The following is a 24,700-nucleotide window of genomic DNA, read 5'->3' on the forward strand; positions in this document are numbered from 1 at the left end:
GATTTGCTGCTTGTACTTGTGTGCCCAGCAAGGGAGTCTGCTTAAGCCTTTTATTATTTTTATTTGTTCTAAACTGAGCATTAGAAGTCTGGATGGGAGTCTGAAGCGGACAAAGAAGGAAGATGAAGTAAAGCTGCCCTACCGTACATCGGCACTGAGATAATGGAGTAGAAATATTGGCTAAATGGTCTTCGTCATGGAATGGCATGTCTGAGTTACATTCCTATTGTTGGAAGCAGTTTAAAATTGCAAGTTTATGGCTGCATTTGGATAAAGCAATATATATTAGATCAGTATGACTGAAGACAAACATTAATACTGCAGCCTTCTGCCCTGCAGGCTGTGGAACTGTTGAATGCTTCATTCTGGAAGTGTTTCCTGTTTCCCCCTCCACTCTTCAAACTGAGCCTGGCTTTATCTCCTTTGGGATAGCCATGTCACTACAAGGGAAAACAACTGTTTTTAAAAGGGAATTGCCAGATTTTAAATGAATGTCTGACTCATTGTGAAATGGTGTATTTTAACTTGTTGTTGCTTGATGTAATGTTATAAAGCAGATTGCATAAACTCTTAGCTGTGGTTTTTCATCATACTAAGGTTAGACTGCAGTTACAGAAAGAGATCTGTGGTAAATTTATCTCAGAAAAGAGCAAGGGATATTCAATAAATTGACTAAGGGTTTTAACATACAATAGTTTTCCCTAGGAGCTGGAATACTTAGAATACACTTTGTAGACTGGTCTCTTGTGTGTGCCAGGTCCTGTATTGCTGAGAAGGTGAACAGTTGTGCAATGTTTCCTGGGCTCTGTCATTGACATGGGCAAGTTTACTCATTGAGTGTTAAGTTCAACTTTTTTGTGGGGAGTGGGTAGCCTGTTGAAGCGTGTCTGGAGTATTGACGTTCATCTGTAATAAGAATTTTGTTCCATTAAAATGCAAGGTTGTGTTTATGTTCCAATATGTAAGTGTTACTGTGTCATTGAAGCAGTTCTGGTGCTGGCAGTAATGGGAAAAGTTTAGTTTAGCCCTCAAAAATAATGTATTTTTTATATTTGTATCAAACTGCCAAAGACTACTTCTCATACCTGAGTTCCCTCAGTCCTCAAACTTCTGCATATCTCAGCTAAAAAGCTGTGTTTAATATTGGAGACAGATCTCAAAGCCTAGAATTTGTCTATAGAGGTTTGCTTAATAAAACTAAAATGATTAGTTCAGCTGCATTTGATTCAACTTAAATCTCTTCTGATGGCTAGTTTAATTGTGAATTAAGTGTTCCTCCTGGAATTAATGTAGTTGAACTAATCCACGTTATCACTTGGTTGGGATTATTTTACTGTCCCTGTGTGGGCAGTCTTCAGTGAGGTGTGCCAAAAGCACTGTGCGTATTCTTGACATGCTCTCTGAATGTACATCCTTGCCCTTAGCGCCTCTCTCCAGCTTGTTCTGTGTGAAGGTCTGTGCTATCGCTGTGACATGTTTGGGTACCTGTACATAATGTGCAAAATGAGTTTTTATGATTAGGGAATCGATTTATTGAACTTTATTATTGAAAGCTGAATCTGTAAAACAATAAATCAATAAAAGACTATAATCTTTCTACAGGCTTTGGTGATACATGAATACTTTGGAAGTTCAGCTGGGGCGCTGTAGCCTGATTCATGTTACTACATCACTCTGGGGAAATATAGCATTTCAAATGTTGTATTTTGTGCTCTTCTTTATTGCTTTCTGTAGTGTTAACAACTGGGAAAATTTTTCATCTACCACTTCCAACTTCTTAGATGCTTTTGTGAAAGCTTTCATAGTAAAATATTTACTGTAAAAATGTTTATTTGATAGTCCTGTGAGCTTGCTTAACTTGTTCCTGGCTTCTAAAAAGCTTGTTTCCTCTCCCTGCTGCTGAGTCAGTCCTGGGCCATGAGCTGTGCTGGGTCTCCTGCCAGCCCTGTTGTGGAGCAGGGTGAAGTGAGTGTGTGGTGCGGAAGAAGCCTTTGCAATCTGAGTGAAACCTGGATGCTCAGCAGGAAAGGGGAAGCTTGTGTCCAGGTGAGTTTTGGAAATGCACTGGGAATCATGGTGCCAAGATGACTTGGAGCCAGCCTACAACAAAGGCCAGCAGTCTCCCAAGCTGTGTTAGGAACAGTGTTGTTGGCACACCAGGGGAGGTGATCCTTCCCTCAGGTCTGGTGAGACACTGGAGTGCTGCGTTCAGAGCTGGACTTCCTTGGTACAGGAGAGACACAGATTTAGAGAATGTGGTTCACCAAAAGGATGTGATCATTAGGAAGTGGAGCATCTGTTGTACAAGGAGAGGTTGAGAGTTGGAACTGCTCAACCTGGAAAAGGCTGAGGAGGGACCTTACCAACACACAAATGCATGATGGAAGGGGGAGTAAACCCTGGAAGGGGGAGTAAACCCAGCCAGGCTCTTGGTGATGCTTAGTGGCAGGCTAAGAGGCAATGGACATACATTGAAATACAGGAGAATGTTGAAACATTAGGAAGACTGTTTCCTATGAGGGTGGTCATAGACAGTGGAGCAGGTTGTCCCTAGAGGCTGTGGAGTCTCCTTCAAAACCAGTATGTGTGCGTGGGAATGAGTGCAGGAGTAGATCACCTCCAGAGATGCATTCCAGCCTCAGCTGGTGGTGGTAGTAGAGCAGTGTTAGGTGTGGTGCTGCTGGGCTCTCCTCTCTCAGCTGGATTTTAATACTCAGCAGTGGAGGCTTGCAGTTAATTTGCCATTTCAGTAGCAAAGAATATTAGAACTTTCTGTATGGTGGAAAATTCTTCAATTGCACCGGTGTGAGAACTCCCTTTCACAGTAACTGCTGCTTATTAACAAATTATTCACATTTCTATATATTTCTTTTTTTCCTCTTCCAGTGGTATTTGGTAGTTGATCTGGTAAAGGAGCTAGATGAGATTCTGAAATAGTTGCTTTGTAGCGAGGAATTTGGGGACATGGATAATAATCCAGCTGTTACAGAAAATAGGCCTACAAAGCAGTTCTTGAAATTACAGTGCTTTTTAGGACTTCTTGTATGAACATGCACTAAGCAACTGTACAGCATAGCATGCTGCACTGAGTTGAAGACTGGTAAGCAAGAGAAGGTAAAGTGAAGGCCATTCTTTATAGAAGAGTATGCTCTTACACATTTGCACATCTGTAAGTGCTTCCTGAAGTACTTGACAAAAATGACAAGAAAATATAACCTGCTGATTTGATTTCCTGTGTATTTCATGAATTCAGCTTTTATGTGAAATCATAACTGCCCTGAATAGTCCCATATGTTTAAGACAATGACATCTTTTTGTCTTTACTGTTGAAATAATATTTCACTATTATTCATGCTTATTCACTGGTAGTGACAGATAGGTATACATGTAAACTCAGAGGGTAGGTGCAGAGTTTTGGTCATTGCTGATCCCAAGGTACCAGCTGCCTTGCAGTTAGGCTTTGTCCTGCATTGCCAGCTGGACAGTGCTGCCCAGCCAGTGATTGTGCAGGGGGAGCTCTGGGGGCATGGGGACAGGTGCTCTGCTTCATGCTGGCTTCCATGCTGTCATCTTCTCTAAGGGCACTCCTCAGTCATCTGCTTCTTGGAAAGACCTCTTTGCTGCTCCCGAGCACTTAATGCAGCAACAGCAGCTTCAGCTCAGGGGTGAAGAAGGGACTGGAGAATAAGGCTGAGTTGTCGCCCATCCTACACAAAACCTGACCAGTGCTGCTGTGAAGGTTACTATTTGTCCATTTCTCAGCATACCATGAATGAGTGTAAACAACTCCTAGCTGTCTTCTTTGAGCTGAGCTACTTTGATAAGCTTGAAATGTTCAAGCTAATGAATCAAAGTCCATGCTTTAAAGCCCACAACCTTTTTTTCCCCCTCAGATCTGCCAAATTAAAAGGGAGAGAGACTTGCAAGCCCTTCCTCTGCTTTATGTTTGTGTTAAATGATGTGAGACCTCCTTGGATTCCGTTGAATCACTGCTGAGAGATGTAGGATTATTCCCTAATTGCATCCAAAACAACTTTTTTAGATGATAAATAATATCATGTATTATACAGAAGCACGCCTCAACCTAAACTTTGAAGTGCTTCACAAATTAATGTTTAATGAAACTGTTCGCCTGGAGGTTTTTGCTGTACTGTGTAACTGGCTGAATACACACAAGCCAGGGCTCTTTCATCTCCCTGAAAAGCCTTACTGCTTTAACAGAGCATATTTTCTCCAACTGTATGCAGTCAGTCAGTTCTCAGTTTTGTATACATCTCCCTGGCTTGTAAAAATACTACCTTGTCCCCCGAAAAAGCCCACACATAGCAGGAGACCCTAATGGATGGGTTGTATAGAGAATACACTTTTGGGGGAATGGTTAATTGAACAAAACATGATTCATAAATGGTTTTGTAATACAATGCATCGTGGTGAACTATACTGTGTTATTGTATAGTGGGGGCGTGGTTGACAGCCAGCTAGACATGAGCCAGCAGCATGCACAGGTGGCTAAGAAGGCCAGTGGCTTCCTGGCTTGTATCAAAAATAGTCTGACCATCAAGACCAGGGCAGTGATTGTCACCCTGTACTCAGCATCTCAAATCCTGTGTTCAGTTCTGGGCCCCTCACTACAAGAAAGATATTTGAGGTGCTGGAGTAAGTCCAGAGAAGGGAAACCAAGCTGGTGAAAGGTCTGGAGCACAAGTCCTGTGAGGAGCAGCTGTGGGAGCTGGGATTGTTTAGCCTGCAGAAAAGGAGGCTCCAGGGACCCCTTACTGCTCCCTGACTGAGGGGAATAATACCTGCCTGCAGCTAGGTGGAGGTTGGTATCTTCTCCCAGATAAATGTGATAGGACAAGACATAGCCTCAAGCTGTGCCAGTGGAGATTCAGACTGGACATCAGAAGAAATTTCCTCACAGAAATAAGTGTTTAAGCATTGGAATGGGCTGCCCAGGGAAGTGATGGAGTCACTATCCCTGGAGGTGTTCAAGAAATGATTGAATGTGGCCTTTAATGCTATGGTCTAGTTGACAGGATGGTGATCTGTCAGAGGTTGAACGTGATCGCAGAGGTCTTTTCCAGCCTCAGTGATTCTGTGAACATTAGAAGCCTAGTAGCTACAAACTGGAACAAAACATTTGTCTTACTACTTGGCTGCAGGTGTTTGTTGTGATTTTAATGGAACATTTCTCTCTGAGTCAGCTATCAAAGTTAAAAGCTTCCCATTAGGCTTTATATTCTATAATTCTGCAGAAGCTGCCACTTCGTTGGTAGGGTGCCTAGTATGTTTTTGCAAGCACAAAGGTGCCTGAAAATGAAATTTCCAAGGGGCTCGCTCTCTCTCTCTCTCTCTAAATCTGGCAGTGCAAGGATGTTTTTGTTAAACTGATATCATGAGTCATTCTGCAATTTGCAGTATTTAAAGTTGACATCCAAATAAAATCTCCTCTTTTTAGTGTGACAAAGGAGTCACACTGTTGGGATTGGAGCCCTAGGAGAAGATATTTGCATTATAAAAATAACAGTGTTTTACACAGAATTAAGTGCTGTGCTGGTCCTGATTCTTGGTAGTACAGTGACACTGAAAGTAAACAGAGATGCTGATGAAAATTACAGAATAGCAGGAAAATTTTGCTCAGGAAGAAGGTGGCTGGAGATCACCTAGTCCAACTTGGGTTGCAGTTTTTCATGGTTCTTTTCCAGCGCTTTATCCCTGCTAAGTCTCTTGCAGAGCTGGGCTGTCATAATTCAGTACCCTGAACTGGCAGCTTTAAGGTGTGAAAGGAAACTCGGGAAGGTTTCAGAAATAAGTCCAAGTGTTTTGCTTTAAGCACTGTCAGATTACATACTAAAGGGCTGGAGAGGAAACATCAGGGAAGCTGCCCTGGAGAAGGCCCTGGCAGTCTCATTCCAAGAGAAGCTGCTCCTGGTCCTCTACTGTCTTTTAGAGCAGAAGCTTGGATCTTCACAGGCTCAACTTGCAAATTTTATTTTACTGTGGCTTATATACTTTAAAGGAATTTTAACTGACCAAACCATCTGTAGTGTCTTTCATATAGCAACTGGGAGCCCATGCAGTCTGTCTCAGGAGCTCCATGTAAAACCCTGTGTCAGCTCTGGGCTTATCTCACTGCCCATCCCATTGCTTCAACACCAGGGATGGTGGCACCGCACTTGCAGGACTGGCAATGTCCGGCAATGGAGAGACCATTTCCGAGCCCTTGGCTTCATTGCTGAAGCCCTGCTCAGTCTGATGAGTCTCTCTGTGCAAGCATATTCAGGAGGCATAAAACGGCATCTCTGATGATCATCATCACTACCTTGCAATTATCTTCGTGTAGCTGCTTCTGACCACGTTTTATTTAGCTGGCTGCCTAATCTCTGCTCTGCAAGCTTGCAGCCTCCTCGAGCTCAGAGCAATTCCTCTGAACGTTGTGTTGACCTGGTGCTCTGACTTGCTTGTGTCCAGGAGAGAGCAGGGCAGGGCCTGCCCATTATACCTCAGGAGGAAGGCAGAGGTGGGGCAGTGCCTGCCAGTGCATCAGCAAGGAGCCCTTCATGGCAGCACCTTGTGTCCCAGCCACAGCTCCCTTCCCCAAAAACACCTATTGCCTTTCCCCACCTCTGCAAAACCCCACTTTTCCTGTGTGGGCAGAAAGTCTCTGCTGGTCCTACATGTCTCTTCTGCTCTCACATGACTCAAACCTGCTTGACAAGACAACATGCTGAAGACCAGCTTCTTTCCTTGGAGCCCCCCAATCCTGCAGGAGCCCCTCATGCAGACAGACTCAAGAGGAAGCTCCTCTCCATGCAACAGGTTCCCTCCCAGTAGCAGCCTCTCATACTGCAGCTGCAGCTCTTGCTAGTAAGTCTTTCAAGTTCTCCCAATTAAGAAGTCTACCCTCATTAAGAAGCTTTTTTTATTTTTTCAAAATAAATTAAAAGTTGACTTACTTTGATTGTGTGTGTTTTTATTCATAGTGAATCTTTAAAATATGTGAAATGTGTGGGAGGTGACAGCAATGCTGGAAGATGAGTTTTTTGGGGATGTCGTTCTTTTCAATTGAAAGAGACAAGAAAATTAAATTTCAATTTATGCATCATCTCTAGTATGAATTTAAAAGTGCATAGGAATGGGAGTAAAAAGATAAAACTTATTATACTGACACCAGCTCAGCTGCATTGCACACATTGTCTATGTGCAAAATGAGCTCATTAATACCACAACAGTTGTGCAATATAATGAGTTTAATACTGCTGAGTTTTATTGCTTCTTGCTCTTCCTCATTTTACTGCTAGTGGCATTTAAATCCTGATGCACTTAGATTGTGTTTACCCAATTTATCCTGTGGGTTTATTGTGACCAGGTCAAATTAATCCATTTTTCTTGCAGTAGAAGCAAGACCTGATCAGTGTGGTTGAGACTGCTTACAGGGTGTTTTGCTTTCACAGGGGATGTACAGAGATGGGAACAATGATTGCAGCTGTTTTCATTGCACAGAGGCTAGGGCAAGCACGTGAGGAAGGTTGTGGAGACCTTCAGTCACACGAGACAGCGGCTTTCTGCACGAGAGTTTTGCATGTACATTTGGAAACCTCTGGCACATCTCTGCTGGCAGTGTGCTACTAACCACAAACCTGAGATCAGCTTGCTCCTAATTTCTATGCTTTTTCAGTTTTGTAAAATGGTGGTTTTCTAGGGGACCAGGAAGATGGAAGTCACTTTGAAAACCAAGCTCCTCAGAGTTGTTAGGTTGTCCACTGTATGGACTAAAAAACAAATTAGATTAGAAACATAGAATCACATAATCATTAAGGCTGGAAAAAACCTTCAAGATCGTCAAGTGCAGCCTTTGACCAAACACCATCATGCCAACTAAATCATAGTTCTAAGTGCTGTGTCCAGTCATTTCTTTAATGTTTCCAGGGATTGTGACTCCACCACTTCCCTGGGCAGCCTGTTCCAATTCTTGACAACACTTTCTGTGAAAAAATTCTTCCTGGTGTTAAATCTGAACCTTCCTGGTGCAGCTTGAGGCCATTTCCTCTTGTCACTAATTGTCTGGTAGAAGAGGCTGAACCACACCTTGCTACAGCCTCCTTTCAGGTAGTTTTAGAGAGCTATAAGGAAGGCCTTTTCTGAGCCTCCTTTTCTCCAGGCTGAACAACCCCAGATTCCTCAAACACTCCTTACATGATTTATACTCTAGACCCTTTACCAGCTTCATTGTCCCACTTTGGACACTCCAGCAACAAAAAGTGCTTCTATTCTTCTTGGAGTGAGGGCTAGATAATCAGTGAAACACCTCCTAGAGCCTTGCTAAAAGTAATTGTAGACATCTGTGTCAGTGGACAGCAAAGCTGCTATCCCAGTCACAGAGCAGAAGCAATGCTTTCAGCTCTTAAGGCACTCTACCCCACTTCCCAGCACTTGCTATTTGCCCTGCTGTGCTGTAAACCTGCGAGGTCAGGGTTGTATATGAGGATAGCAACACAAGAAAGGAACCATCAGCTCTGAAAAATAACTGCAAGCTTTTAGAAAGCTCCTTGCACATGATGTTTGTAGCCCTCGGCAACCACCAATACATTACTGTAATAGCTGTGTTATACTGTGGGAAGATAACAATAGGAAAAAAGACAGCATACAAATCTCAGGGTCACTTGCATTTTATTCATGAAATTAACTCTTTCTCTGTTTGGATCTGAGGATGTGCCATGTTTCAAAATGTGCAGAGCTCCCAAACCCCAGACAGGCTGTTTATCTCAGGAATTTCTTTACATGATATCATGAGTTGATTTTGTTATAGCATCTTATAAAGCCCTGGAAATGGCTTTAAGTTTTGGAGATTTCAGGAGATTTTTTTTTTTCTTCCCCCTGCAGTATGCAGTTAAAACAGGTTTTGGGAAGGTGTAAATGCTATTTAGGCAAAGCTCTCCCATTTTGAACACTCTGCCAGAATCTGGCTGAGCCATCACAACCGTTATGGCTCACTGTGGTATTGTTTTTGGTGTGTGGGCCAGGTTTATCCTTCTTTTCCATTTTTAGGGAGCTTGCTAATGTAGCTATGCCCATTCTAATCACAATTCCAAATCACTGTGTTATCGGTTCCTATTGCTTTCAATAACAGCCTCCTGCATCTTTAGGTACCTAAACTTGTTGCACATCTGATCCCAAACCTTGGTACAGTGAGTAGGAATGGGTCTGCTTGTAACAAAACTTGATGGTTGTTTGCATTTTTCACCATCTGAAGAACTGGTATCAGTACCTGTAAGGGTATTATATCTATTTTTATTGGACAAATGTGATAAGGAGTTGTCATGTTTTTGACCTGGAATCCCATTTCTTCACACAACATCCACAGTACCACCAGGGCAACATAAACTGCTTGATGGCCTCTGGCTGCCACCTTTCTGCCTGGCATCTCTCAAAGCATTGGGCATGCCTGGGGAGGTAAGCAGCCCTGTATTCCCAGGAAGTATTGGTGCTGTCACCTGCCACTTTGTGTTCATGGTTTCTGCACTGACCAGAACTGCAACCCTGGCTGCAAGCCCAAGGCTTAATGCAGCTTGCAGACACAGGCACAGCAAATCTTTGTGATTCCATGTTTCATGGAGGCATTATACCTGTTTCTATCACCTAGGACAGCATCTGGTTTGAATTACTAGGCAGTAGCTCTAGGGTGAAGGTCACTGGTTGAGAAAAACTAGGCAGATGGTAGAAGTGCCTGAATTCTACTGGGACAAAATACCCAGAGGAAAAAAATAAGGGCATAATTGGGAAACTTACATGGGTAGACACAGTCTTACTGTATCCCAAAGGATGAACTCTTGCTTTGACCCAAGGAGAACATCTCTTCAAGTCCTCAGCATTTTGCTGTGCAATGTGGAAGAATCAATTCCACCGTCAATTATTGTTTTGTAAGAAACTAACAGCTAGAAAATATAGGTCACCAGGACTTTTACAGTAAGACATCCACCACCAGATAGCATCAGCTTTGACATTAAATCAGTGAATGGGAGGCATAACCTACTCTTACTCATTTTTATTATGGCTGTAAAAGAGATGGCTCAGGGAACTCCAATCTCCATGGCCAGAACACATTATCTGACAACAGGCCCACAAATGACCGATCATAACATTATTTTGACCTTAAATTGTTCACAGTCTTATTCTTCAGGGCATTGTGTCAGCTTATCTTCATCATTACACCTCTTGAATTGGGAATCAATTAAATGTCATCTGATCTTTCTGATCTGTAGTGCACAGTTTATTTTTATACAGGAAATTTATACTGCGGCATGATCATCCTGCACCTTCAATTTTCACTGTATACAAATACTGAATTAATACTGCTGCTTTGACATGTTTAGAGCAATACTTCCCAAAAATATATGTTTATTTTCAGTGGCCTAGCCTAGTTGTCCAGGTGAAAAAAAGGTTGTACATTTATTGAAGCAGAACTACAATATTCCTAAACAGTGTGATAACATTTTCTTATTAATAGAGCTGATTATCTATCTAAGAATATTAAGTTTGAAGGGCCAAACAGTAAATTGTTGTGCTATTGGGTTTTTTTAGAAAATTACTTTTAATTGTTTTGATATGTTAGAGTACAGCATATGTTAAGCAAAACTCCAGCTTTTTAAGGAAAAGACAGTTGTGTAGAAAGAAGTGCTAGTGTTGAAGAGTTAATGTGAACATAGCCATAATGTGCTGAGAAAATTAAAGTCTTTAGTTTAAATCTGTATCATTTTTAAGACACAAAATTCTGCAAATTTCAGAAAAAAACCCCACAAAAATCAAAACAAAACAAAACAAACCCCAGAACCCCCCCCCCCCAAAAAAACCAAACATAAACCAGCCAGAACAAGGCTAAACAGAAGGTACAAATGTTCAGATGTGAAACTTTTGTTATCTGACTTTGGGGAAGAACCAAAAGGCTGCAGAGCATCCACTGCTGCTCCAGAGGGAGCAGGATCTCTGCAGAGGTGACTGTGAAGGTTATGGTATTGTCAGACTGAAAGCTGCAAAGTGAAAAGCAGGAAAAGGAAAGAATAATATCTTATTGATTCCAGATCGTGTTTGGGGATTTTTTTTTTATATCTTTTTAGCAAAAGACCCATGATGAAAGTCCACCTGGGGTCTTCCTGTGGGAACACAACATTACATATATGAGCTTAATTCAATCATCTCTAGGTTTTTGCAGTCAAGCTCCAGTGTTCTAGGGGACAGTGTCCAGTCCCCAGATTATTAAAAAGTGAATCTGGCTTCCTCTTCCTTTCATCCTTAAAGCCTCTTTTGTTGTTTGCAGGCTGATAGAAGAAAGTCACTTGCAAAGGGATGGAATAAATTTCTTAACATCAGAAAGAAGGGCAACAGGAGGGCATCCTATGCTGCAGAATCTGCAAATATGCAAAAAAAAATAAAGTTAGTGATACTTAAAAGGGAAAAAATAAGGAGTAGGTTCAAAGCAAATTGCTCAGTAACACTTTTTTTTTTAATCAACAAACAATTGTGAGTGGGAATGAGTATAGCAAGGTGTTAAGTTTAGAGATAAGACAGAAATTTAAATTACAAAAGAATGAAAATTTTCTAGTTGAGAGAAGCTGCAGATCTTGTACATCCCATCTCCATTCCTATAAATAAATAAAATGGAGTAAAACCCCTAAAAGGTAAGTTTTTTCCATGACTAGAGCATAATACTATTTTTTTATGTTTTGCACAATGCTGAGTTGGCATCCAAAAAAACCCTTGCTTGCAAGAAATGAACTTACAAGATTCATGCTCACTTCCTCCCATTCATGCTCTCAGGGACACAGCCTGAAATAAATATGAGTTTTTAAGAAGCACTGAGCATCTTCTTCCAGAAACTCAGGCCCTCTGGGACAGTAAACATTACTGACCATTTTTGAAAAATTTGTGTGGAGCCTTGGCTGTCCTTAACACAGTGTCTTCCTTTTTACTGCCCAGAGCAACAGCAAACCTGAAACCACAAGCATCAGAGTGCTTTGAGCAATTTTCCTTCTCCAAGGAGCTGCCAGCTTTGGGTCCTGCTGCTACAGGTCCTGTGGTTTAGCCAAGATCACCTATTATGCAGTTGTGGTCAGCAAAGGGTTGCAATAGTAAAATATAGGGAAAAAATAAAAGATTTCCCAGTGCAGCAGATTTCAAAGCTATGGAGAATGTACTGGGCATGGGGAATGTACTGACTGTACAGGAAGTCTTGGGAAATTTCTGACAGTCCTGGTTTCAGCACTAAAATTTCGGACATTGTAAATCAACCCTGATAAAACCAAAGGGTTGCTGTGGGTGTAAAGGAGAATGGAGACTGTTGTTTGGTGTATCCCTATTGTATACAGTGTTAGAAAGTCTCAGCGACTTGTCCTGCAAAAAAAAGGAAGCTAAAAACTGGCCATGTGCTCCCACTTTATACTGGAAAAACCCTAGTTCAAAGTGGCTTTCAGCTTCCAAGAATAATGCTTATGGAACATAAACCCTACTGGAATTCAGATGCCAATAGAAGATGCCCTTTCTTTATGCAGTCACGTCCTGTCCTCTAGCTGGGCATGCCTACTGTGGTCAGAGCTCAGCAGTTTCCTGGTCCCATTTTGCCTCTGAGTCACACTGAGTTTTGAGAGAGGCAATTTTGTTGACCTTGCTGTGCCTCAGCTCGGCCATTCAGGGACTTGGTCTTCCTTACCTGGCCTAAGGTCATTGTGAAATTTAAAACCCACCTTCAACTTCTGAACAAAAATTCAAAGGAATGCAAAGAAAACTCCACTAACTCAGGTGTTGAGTACAAGCAGAGGCTGGAAGGGTGTCATATACTGTCACACGGGTCTTCCCTTGTCACCTGCTGCAGGCCATTGGCAACCTATTGAGTGACTTTGGGTCTGACCCAGCAGTGCTGTTCTTAGGTTCTTATTGCAGTAAACCTAGAAATCTCCTTAAGCATATAAAGCATTTGGCTGACATGCTTTGCCCCTCAAGGGCCAGAAAAGCATCTCAAGTTGTAGTTTGAAGAGCTGGTAACATCCTGAAGGACTTCAAGTATTTTGTTCAATTAGGACAATCCTATTCTCAGTGACTAAACATTTGGGTAATGACTTCTTTTCAAGATGTTTGTTGTGAGCATATTGCATTTACAACAGAGCTGAAAGCTCTCCAGTAATTTGTTATTTTAACCATGGGGACTGAAGTTAAAGTTTGCACCACAAGAGGTGGGTGTCAGCTGGGTAACAGCTGGACCATTTGGGGTGAGCTGATACAGACTGGCTCCTTCAACAACTGCTTCCCAGGTGTGCAGACATGTTCTTGAATTTTTTCTGGAATTTTTGTGTGGAATTTTTCATATAAAAAAATAACATTGAGTTTGGCTGATATCTAGGCTCCACTGGGAAAAAAAATCCATTTTATTTGAAATTATGTTCAGAAATTTATCAGCATCTCTTTTTACTTGAACCTCTTGAACTGAGGCAACAGAGGAAGGAAACTTAAAAAAAGCAAACGAACAACAGAGGAAACCTTGACCATTATTTATGAAAGAGCAGGAGACAAAAATAATATCCACGTACTTAAGACACTTGATTACATTATGTTTCTTATGCTGCGTAATTTTGCCTCTAAGCTTCCTCACCTTTCCTTCCATCTGCATTAAGAAAAAACTTAGTATAAATGTTTCTAGGACATACAGCTCTGACAGATGTTCAAGTGATAAATATTTGCAGGCAGGGTAATTTTCAAAATCGGTGTCATTTTGTTGATTTAGGATTTTTATGTACTTTGTATTTTTGTGCAAACACATAACTCTGGGAAATAAATTTGTCTTAATCAAAGAAAAGTAATTAAAAAGATTGTAGCTGAAACTGCTGATGGTGCTTCTGAATGTCAAAAAAAAATGGGATTTCAAGTGAGGCATGATGCTTTTCAAGTAGATTTAGGATATACAAAATGGATTGAAAATTCCTCTGTTTGAAATTATTTATGCACTGGAAAGCATGGACACTAATTTGCTGCAAAAATTAGCAAAGCAGAAAGGAGAAAAATATAAGTAAAGCAAACAAAGATAGAGATTGAAAGAGATGAGTAGGCAAAAAATAAACTGCCTTTGAGAGACAGTGCTCTGAAGTCAGGAAAACAACTTATACACAGCTGAAAGAAACATGTTAGGGGATGGCATCACTCTTGCAGTGCGGTTCCCAGGGCACTTCCAGGCAAGCAAAGACACAAACAGTGAAAAAGGGAATTTTATTTTACCAGATTTTTCACTTTTTTCTTAAACTTATTTGACCAAAAAAAAAAAAAAAAAAAAAAAAAAAAAGGTGGGGAGAGATATATTTGTGGTCTTATAAAAATAAATAATTCCTGTCTAGATGTTCCAGAGACTGGAAATGGTTGGATGGTTGGGCAGAGTCCAATAAGATGAAGCCATGTTTTAGTTGAGGTGTTTAGTGCTGGGTTGGACTCCATGATCTTGTAGGTCTCTTCCAACCTTGTGATTCTGTGATTTTGTGATTCTGTGATTGTTCCTGACCCTCCAGACCTCTGACTCAGGGTTAAGCAAGAGTGTTTACAACAGCTAAGATCTGGGTGAAGAAATTTTATCTAAGCCACTGGCTGAAACTTCATGTGGACTTTATCACTGATGGGGAATATTTCTGTGCACTAGAAATGAAAAGGCAAGGAGCCTCCATTTTCAACTTTTTAAATTTTAAAAACCTCTTTTATTTTGGATATATTTGCTTCTGGAAAAGCAAACACTAGCAGATTCATGCTGTGGTGAAAAGCAAATGTGTTCTTCACCTTTTCTTTGCCAAAGTGCTTGAGTTTAGAACTGATCAAGGCCACACAGGCAGAAAACCTCTGCATTCACAAGGGAAACAATCCTGCTGTGGGAAAGTAATGGGAATGAATTAAAACCACCTCAAAGGGATAGAAAAATCTATATTCCTGGCAGCAAACAGCACATTTCCTGCCTGACACATCTGAAACACTGTGTGAAGTGTGGTGAGGAGGGAAGCCTTGGAGAGGGATGTCTGGACCATCAGCAGGCACCACTTTTTATCGGAAGAGGGAAAACTGTTTTGGGAAGGATAATGACAGCAGCAGTCTTTGCTGTGGCTTTGGTCTTGTCTTCTGTGCAGGGAGAGAGGGCAGGGCCTGAATTACTTTGTAGACTGTGGATGGCATGGGAAAGACAGCACAGAGAGGTTTCCATCAGGAACCCAGAGTTCCTGTAGAAGAGGCAGTTCCTTGGAGGAGCGGGTCCTCCCCAGGCTGCCCTCCACCTGATGCCATCCCACTACTTGTGGGGAATGCAGAAGCCATGATTCCCTCAGGGCTCCCACAGGAGACAACCTCCCCCTTCCCAAGTTTCCAGCCCCTGACCCCACTGCTTCTGCATGGCTGGCTTTTTCTGGGGCCATCCCACCTCAGCCTAAGGCCACAATGCTTTTCCTCCTCTCCCTTTCACCCTCCACTGGCTGCTCTTCTCAACTCTGCTTCCAGACATTTCTAATCTGTTAGCATTCCCTGAGCTCTTGAGCAATATTGTGCCTTTTAGAAGGAAAAAGAAAACTTCTATTTTATTTGTGAGAATGATATTGTTTTAATAAAGGAATCTAATTATAAAATCACGGAATGGTTTGGATTGGAAGGAACTTTTAAAGGTCATAGCAGTCCAGACCCCCTGTGATGGCAGAGACAACTTCAACTAGACCAGGTTGCTCAAAGCTTCATCCTTGAACATTTCTAGGGACTGGGGAATCCACAACTTCTCTGGACAACTTGTTCCAGTGCTTCACCATCTTGACATTTCTTCCTAATATCTAATTTAAACTGAACTTCTTTCAGTTTAAAGCCATTGCCTCTTGTCCTATCATTACATGCCCTTGTAAAAAGTCCTCTCCAGTTCTTTTGTAGCCCCTTTAGGTACTGGAAGGCGCTCTAAGGTTTCCCCATAGCCTTCTTTTCTCCAAGCTGAACAACCCCAGCTCTCCCAGCCTGTCTTCACAGAAGAGGTGCTTCAGCCCTCTGAGTAACTTCATGGCCCTCATGTAATAAATCTGGTTGTGCAGCTGCATGTAGGGTGGAGAATTGCACCTTCTGCTGGGTAGTTTCTGAGAGGGGAAGAGTGCTCTCATCTCTTCCTTCAACCAGTTTTTTACCCAGGACTTCACTTATCCCATTGTCCTGGGAATGCTGGGAATAGAACATTTTGTTAATAATGCTTATGGTGTGTTGTGCTCACAGGCCATACCACATGCCAGGGCTACATCTCGGCCAACACTAGGAGCCAAAAGGCAAGACACAATGAAGCAGGACACAAGACCCCTGGTTCTGGAATCTCTAGAAAGGATGCTTTTCTCCTCCAGCACTGAGCCATATTCTCCTGCCCAGGCACTCACAGCTTGTCCTGTGGGAAGGGAACCCCTAGAGGAAATCTTAGGCGACCAAGAAGAATTTGTGCAGATACTTTGTGTATCTGTAATTGTGCAGATTGCCTTAAGTGCTCCTAATTTGGGGGAATGCTGCCAAAAATTGGAAGGAAAGAAAATTCACTCCTTGCATTTTGTTGATTGAAAAGAGAAAATGTGTTTTGTATCTCTCAGTTCTCAGACAAACTTGATTTATTTTCCCTGTCTTGTAAGGGCCTAGAACTAGAAAAATTCTCGGAAGTACCCTCAAGTTACAACAGCCTTTGTAAAAACCCACTTCCTTTTTCTCTTTTCCTTCTCTTCTTTGAGAGGAAAATCTTGTGGCATTTGCAATGCAGAGATTATTTTTCAGAAAGGGTTAATTCTTTAACAGGCATTCAGCACTTGTTCGGTACAGGATTTTTGTATCCTTGCAATCAATGAACTCTTCACAAAAGCCTCCCTTCATTTTAGCCTTCAGACATAACTCCAAATATTTCTATTTCTGCCATAAGACAACTTGATCACATTAAATCAGAATAATACACCCAAACAATATAAATATAGTGCGCACTTATTCAGAATGAAATGCATGATAACCAGGAGGACCCAGTGGCACCCTGAACTCTCCTGGAAGTTGTGTGGGTTCATGAAAGGTTCAGGTCATGGCAATGCTAGAGCATTTTCTGGTATCAGCACTCTGTATCGGAAGAGCTTTAGTTTCCCTAGGTTGGTGAGTGAAGTTATCTTCAAGATTAATATTGTAATGGCATTGTTGAGAGTAAAAATTACTGAATTAATCTGAGGCTGATGGTAAACTGATATTTTATTGTTGTTGGCATTCAGGCAGTGAAACCACTGCTTTGTTTTGTTTTGGTTCCTTTTTTCTTTTTCAGAATTAGACAAAGGAAACAAAACATTTGAAGATGACACTACAGTTATTCAGCTACTGAGACTTCTCCACTCCTTTCCTCTGAATGAAGAGTGCTCCTGAAATTAAGTTACAAATTAGTAGTGGGCCATGGAGGAAACCTAGACAGACAGACAGACCATGACAAGACCAGAGATAAGTCACAAGATGCAGTGAGGGACTTTCTATCCACATATGAGGGAAATGGGAAAAGAGAAGTCTCAATGACTGGGTCACATGCTGGAAACAGGGCCCAGGGTGCAGTTTCTGCAGCATTTAAGATTTGTTACACTTCACTAAACAATGTCCCAGGCAACCTTGGGATCCCTGTGTAAGAGAATGAAGCTGACTCCTGGTTTGAATACCAAATTGGATTACATGACACCCACATTAACCTAAATTTTTCTTGGATTCAGTGGACTTCTGGGTACATATTTCTTTTATTGGCATTCTTTCCCATCTCCTATGAAAATCAAGTATTTGAAACAAAAATTTTCCCTTTCCTACATAACCTTAACTAGCCCTGTTTATCCTTTTAAGGACATAACCTCTCTCCACTTAAGGACACCCATATCATCTCTGCTTTCATCTTGTTCTTCTGGGTAATAACCATCTCTTTTTTGATGTGCCTTTTTCAAGTTTTGGTGCCTCTGGGCACTACTGTAGCAATGAAAATGCATTTCTCCAGGCATGCCCCAAGGGGAGGACTGAGTTTGTGAAAACAAGAAGTTTTCACCAAATCTCCTGGTTCTTCTCATTCCCCATCAGGCCCTGTGCTCCCTGCACTCCTGCTGCTGTGCTCCCATGCAATATTTCAGCTGTGGCCCTACGGAGGGCACAAGGGGCAAAGGACCCCTAAATACCCCGTACCACAGAGCAAAAATGTTTGGATGCCTGAGAATCTCTGCGGGCTGACTCCACACATGCTGCGCTGGCATGAGGAGGACAGTTCTGATTCAACATCCCTCCCTGGGACAGAATCAGCAAAAAACAATTTTAACAACCAGCTGGCATCAAAGCACAGTCAGGATCCCCCTCCTTCCTCTGGCTCAGGGATGATGGTGCAGCAGCCCCTGAGGGAGCAGGCTGTGGCAAAGCTCCTGCCACACCTATCCTGCCAGCTTTTCAGCCGGGTTGCTCATCTGTGTGGTGTTTCAGGGCAGGGGAGGAGGGACTGGCTGCATTCACTTTGGCCTGTGAGAAGTAGTCCAGAAGAAACAAAGGGAAATTCTTAGACACTGACAGCGTGGCTTTGAAATCAGCACAAAAATTCGGGCAGCTAAGTAAGGGAGATCAAGGTGAGAGCATAATGTGAAGTGTTGATTCAGCCTCTCCTGTAACAAAGAGAAACAGCCTGTCAGTGCCAGCCAGGAATGCTCAAATCACCTGTACCTCAATGAAGCCAAAACACAGAAAGCATCCAACAGGCTGAAAAAGGCCATTAAAGACATTTATGAATGCTCACCTTCGGCTTGGTGAAATCTGTTCATGCCAATGTTCAAACTGAGCGTAATGTGTGTGCAAGGCCACTTCCAGCCGGCTGTGACACAATTGCTAACATCAAAATAATCACAGAGGCTTTTTGCCCTTTGAGATCTGTTGGGTGCTGTACCTGTATTTCCCAAATGTCTCGTGAAAGCTTTGTTTCTCCTTCGAGAACACGGCAAAAGGAGGTCCAAGGGGGGGTGTTTGCCTTGGGTGGGAGCCTGGGCACATCTGCCCTGCAGTGCTCTGCTGGCCACTGCCCCAAACCCGCCCAGCTTTCATGGGAACCAGATCGGAAAAACGAGTTCGTCCCACATTTTCCAGAAGATGGAGCTCAAGAGTCTCCCATGTGAAATAGTAAAAAATTGTCTATGGGGAATACGGGGAGATAGACATTGCTCCTAGGGAGCTACCTGAATAATAATTTTGTAGCAAAAGCTTAAAATATCTTCTTGTGAGAAAAGGAAGTACAGTCGCTCTCCCTGCCCCCCAAAAGTGTGTCTAGAAACGATACAGAAACGGTGAATATTAGTCTATGGTAAAAAATGAATGAAAAAGTAGTTTATTTGTGAGAGAAACAAGGTAGGAACTAGACATTTTCTGAAGTAATTTTGTGCCCTACACCTCCTCCCCCCACGCCCTTTAATATTCTTACTGGCCAGAAACTTCATTCCCTGGAAAAAACACAAGAAAACAAGGAGGAGATTCTTATTTTCTTAAGAATGAACTTGCCACTAAAAGTTGATTTCCAGAATGGCTTAAAACATTTTCCAAGTGCTGCAAGAGGAATTACAGACGAGGCAGATTGAACCACCTCCTCAGGATAGAACCATGCACGTACAAGAGGTCAGCAGGAATTTGCAGAGATTAACAACTAAAACCATCTGCACTCTGGAAAAAATCAAACCCGTACCATACATTGTGTGGGAAATCCATGCAGTAACACAAAAATCCCTGGGGGTCCTATTAGTCAGACCACAAGATAGCCATGAGAAAAGAGTCGAAATGAAAATTATTAGCAGCTTGCTCTCTTCAGGTCCACCATAGAGCAGTCTAGCATAGCTTTTGAAAGAAAAATATGAGGTAATTCTCTGTTAAGCTCTTTGGGCTTTGATAACAACTTCCTCCAAACCCAGATGGATTTTTATATCCAGGCTCAGCTGCCCAGTTCCATACTTAAGTATACACGCTCCCAATCTGAGATGATGTTGATGCAAAGCAGTTAATATTTATTTGTATGCTGCTGTTGTGGTATTCATGTACTATTCTATAATACATAAGGAAAAATTTCTATAACTTTACTTTTAAGTAGATCTGTCTAAAGCTGAGCTAATAAAGGTTGGAGTGAATTCTGCTCCAAAAAGTCTGAAATCTCACAGTGTCCATTTTTCAACTGTGAAAAATGCTATCTATATATCCATAAATCCATAATGACAAATAGGCTGCTTTTAGTGCCTGGGGTTAGGACATTCCCAGACTTACTAAGTCTTGTTTCCTTCCCACTGCCAGACTGAGAGAACATAGGAGTCTCTGATAGGTCAACTCTCATTCTTTCCTCCAATTCCTTCCTCCACTGGGTTTTCCCATTATAAAATGACCCAGTGCACCTGCCTGTTTTCTCTCTTGGAGGAGATGTGAGTGCACATTGCCAGGTCATGTCCAGCCTTTCATCCACCAGTATCCCCAGGGTTAACCAAGACCATGACTCGGGCATAGCACAGTCCCACTGTACGATGGGCCTCTCTTTTCAGCAACATCGCCTCTATAAATTTGATTGGAATTCCTCCCAGGTGAGCTTTGTGAGAATGTCTTAGGACTTTAATGCATATCTTTACACAGAAGGAGCTAATGGAATGAATGAAACAGACATCAGCCACTTCTTTTCAAAGAGAAGTGCAGATACTGCCGCTACAGAGAAGAAATATCCGGCACTAGGGCAGTGAATTGTCCCCTGGAAGCGCTCTTTGCTCAAGACTGCACACAAGCAAAGTCCCAAGTACTGACTGAGACAACTAACCTTTAGATATTCAGTGCTGGTGAGCAGAGACCCTTCCTTTTTGGTCAGAAGTGTCCTTTTCCATGTTTCAAGAACAATTTTTATGATGCACATTTATTATTGGACCTTTTATAGGCATCTATTTGATCCAATGTCATCTTACAAGTCAGTTTACTTACTTTTGTAACAAATGGTTATTACTTGACTTTGCTACTAACCTTTCTATTTCAAAATTAGTGTTGAAGTTCAAGATTTTCAACAAACTTCTTAAATTTGCTGGCAGAGGCCAATTACTGTGAGTTTATGCAGAGATCAGTGCAGAAGCAGACTATTCCTGAGATACTGAATAAGCAGTGCACTCTCAGGAACACTGAGTAAAGATGATAAACAAGGCTGAAAGCAGAGAAAAGCCTGAGGATGATTTTGCTTGCTGAAAATGGGTGTGGAAGGGGGAAAAAGTATAGGAAAAGTATATTATTTATGATAATAAATAAAAATATACAAAAATACAAAAAGTATAACAAAAAGAGATTTAGTGAATTCCTCTTTTGTAACTTAATGATAAAATGGACAAGACACATACATCCATTATCAAAGAAAACCTTAAGCTTCAGACTATGCTGAATTAGAAACTGACAACTTGGAAAGCAAATTAGGTGAAGAAAACTGCTTTTGTCTGGCTGGAAAAAGATTTGTCTCAAATATTTATTAAAACACAGACTCAGAATCCTGCCCTTGTTGTGTGGAACTGAACCTCCCTCCACTTCCTAAACCTGCAGAGATAAATGTATTCCTGAGATTTGAAAACCAAGGTAAAACCAGATTCTTCCAGAGACTTGACCATCTTCACCTAGTGCTTGTAGGGAGGTACACACTGAGCATACTTTTCCCCGTAATTCACAGGTTTTTGATGAAGTCCAGCCACTGAAGTGTTAATTATGTGCCCCAGAAAGTGGCAGATTAGACCTGTGGGGGCAACTGTGTTTAAGTGGGTGAAGATAAAACATGATTTACTGCTCTGTGATAGCTTGTACCTTGCAGAAATTTGCAGCTGATCATGCCTTTCATGCAGCTAAGGACAGGCTCTCCTGTTATTCAAGCATATTTCTTTAGTTTCCTTTTTTTTTTTCTCCTTTTTTTTGCCTTTTTGTTTTTATAGTAAAATTTATGTGGTTTGCTTAATGGCACCCAGATTGATAATCTGTGATACAGACATACAGATAGATGGATTCTTAACACCAGATATAACAAGCCCTTAGATGGTCACAGGCAGTAACTCTGCCTGCACAGTGAAGACCACAAACTCTTCACTCACATCTTGTGCTGGGGGACATGGGGGTCAGAAGAGCAATATCTTGGACTAACTGTCTCTGAAACTACTTCAAATTTCCTGTTAGTGTGTCCAACATGACAGATAGCTTCTCTCCTTTTCAAAACGATGACCTATTTTTCTACTGTCATTGCAGAATACATTATCATAAACTACAGTTTTCAAATTTATTGCTCTGGACCCTAGAATCATTATTTATAAGAATTATAAGGTTTTCTACATGCTTTATTTTTAGCATTAAACATGACTGAAGCTTAGAAAGAGCTATTTTCCATTCTTACCTTATTTTGTAGGCCAGAAGTGCTGTGTGTGGGTTTCAAAATACAAAAGGTTTCACAGTTTTCAAAATTATAGCATTTTCCAAACTATTTCCAACATTAGGCTTTGAAATAAAGTGGAATACCACTTCGCATGCATTTATTTTCTCTCTTAAAATATAAAACTAAAATAATATCTGCCTGCAGGGTGAAATAGCTGTAGACTAGGTCTTTAGGTTGGAAAAGACCTGAATACTACAGCCAAACCAGTAATTCTGTACTGTACAAAAAATGCTTTCAAAACAGTCTTTGAAAGAAGCATGCCATTTAAGCTATGCATCTTCATGTTCTTGAAGTATCCAAACAGCCTCACCTCTGTCTTTTTCGCAAGGTCAAGCTTTTTTTCTCTCCTTCAGATATGTTTGCCCGTGATTTGGATACATGTTCTTCCCTTGCAGGGAAAGAGCTCTCCCACTGAATGACCTCTAGACTAGAGAAAACTTGGCTTGGAATTTGTCTTCATTTACTGGCAACCAATACTAAAAGAAAGCCTGGAGGATGAGTCTTGCTCTTTTCTTGGGAGAAAGTGGAGAAGGAAATATCTAACTCCAAAATCTAACTTTCTTTGTCCCAGTGGTGTTCTTAGGTAAAAAATAAATCCTCTTGTCTAGTTCAGTGTGTGCATTTTGAAGCTGTGAGTCAAAGCTGGCTTGGAGGCTTCCTTTGCAGCCAAAGAGAGTTTTATACCAATGGGATGTGGCATCTTTTGGAAGTGCCTGAATATCCATACACACAGTGATGGAGCCTATTAACCACAAATAGGTGTGTAAGACAAAGTCTTCCTCTGCCCTCAGGCAAAATGAGGCTTGTTTGTAAAGGAACAGCAATAAACAGGCTTTCTCCCACAAATACTGTTTCTGTGAGTGAATAAATGAAGGAAGTGTTTCAAGATCATTTCTCTGGAGACAGAATTAGAACAAGTTCAAACCAAGTGTGTCGTGGTCACTGACAGGTACTTTTGTTCTTGGTTGCTGATCAATATTGTGACCAGGTCAGACAAAGGAAACATGCCACTGATAGTCTTGGGCTATTGTTCACTTCACTTTCACTGAGCACTCCCGTAACTCTGTTTTCTGTATGTTTTAGCAGAAATCTGGGGCTGCAGAAACATCCCAGATTTATTCTGGATTTGTGAACCATGCTGCTTTTAAGTGTCTACATTTTGACACAGAGACCATAAAAACTTTTCATATGACATTTAATGAATTTTTCCATGAGGAACTGTAAAATTTAAAAAAGTTTTCCCAAAACTATGGTTTTATAAACCAAACAGGCCTTCAAATGGACCCTGTACACTGTAACATGTTAATCCTATCTTTATCCTTGTTTGTACTCTTGTCCTGCCATGGAAAATAATACTTCTAATTGTTCTTCTGTGTGCCAGACTTTGACAGCATGTTTTGCTGATAGCAGACTTCTTTAGCTAAAGTTAACAGTTGAAGAGTAGCAAGATATCTGGAGCCCACAGACATCCTGCATTTATAAAATTTTAGAAACATTTCACATTTGTCTCTATTGTACAAATGCTTGAGTAAATGCAATATATCTGTGCTAAAAAGGGTTCATATACTCCAGAACACAATCTGACATTTACTCCCATTTATTTTGAAATGCAAATGAATCTAGTTTATTCAGGATTCTTTTGCAGCTTACCGTCTTATTAGTGATCATGCTGATAACTTGAATTTCTGAAATGTTGTTGCTAAGCAATGCAACTTCAGGCATGTAATGAGGCTTTCCAGTGGCTACTTGAAGATGAAGAAAATTATCTCAGCTTCACAGGTTGTTTGATCATCAACCACATTATAATGGTTGGATGATAAATAAGTTTTCAGCTTGCCCTCATTCTCCTGCAAATAATTTAGTTTTGTATGGTAACTGAAGATCATACAGTATCAAGAAGAAAGTTGTATATTTTTTGGGATGCAAAGGCAGAACCAAAGAACTTGTGTAGTTCCTTTGTGTAACTTTCTATAAAAAGAAAATTCCTTCCTGCAGCTCATTACTTCAGAGAACAGTAGAGAAAAATTAGGATTGAAAGTTGTCCCAGCAGGACCCCTCCCCATACAAGGTGATGCTGCCTCTTTACCCTTCAGGGTTTGGATCTCCTGTTGGTGGGACCTGACTGAGGAGACCCTCCAGCTGTGACAGGAACAGGCAGCTGTGCTGAGCTGTGTGCTGGGGACAGTCTTCTTGCCCAGGCTTTGTTCTTGGGAAGCCAAAACCATACTGGGAACGTGGACA

Source organism: Poecile atricapillus, chromosome 3 (assembly GCF_030490865.1).
Source record: "Poecile atricapillus isolate bPoeAtr1 chromosome 3, bPoeAtr1.hap1, whole genome shotgun sequence".
Classification (NCBI taxonomy): Eukaryota; Metazoa; Chordata; class Aves; order Passeriformes; family Paridae; genus Poecile; species Poecile atricapillus.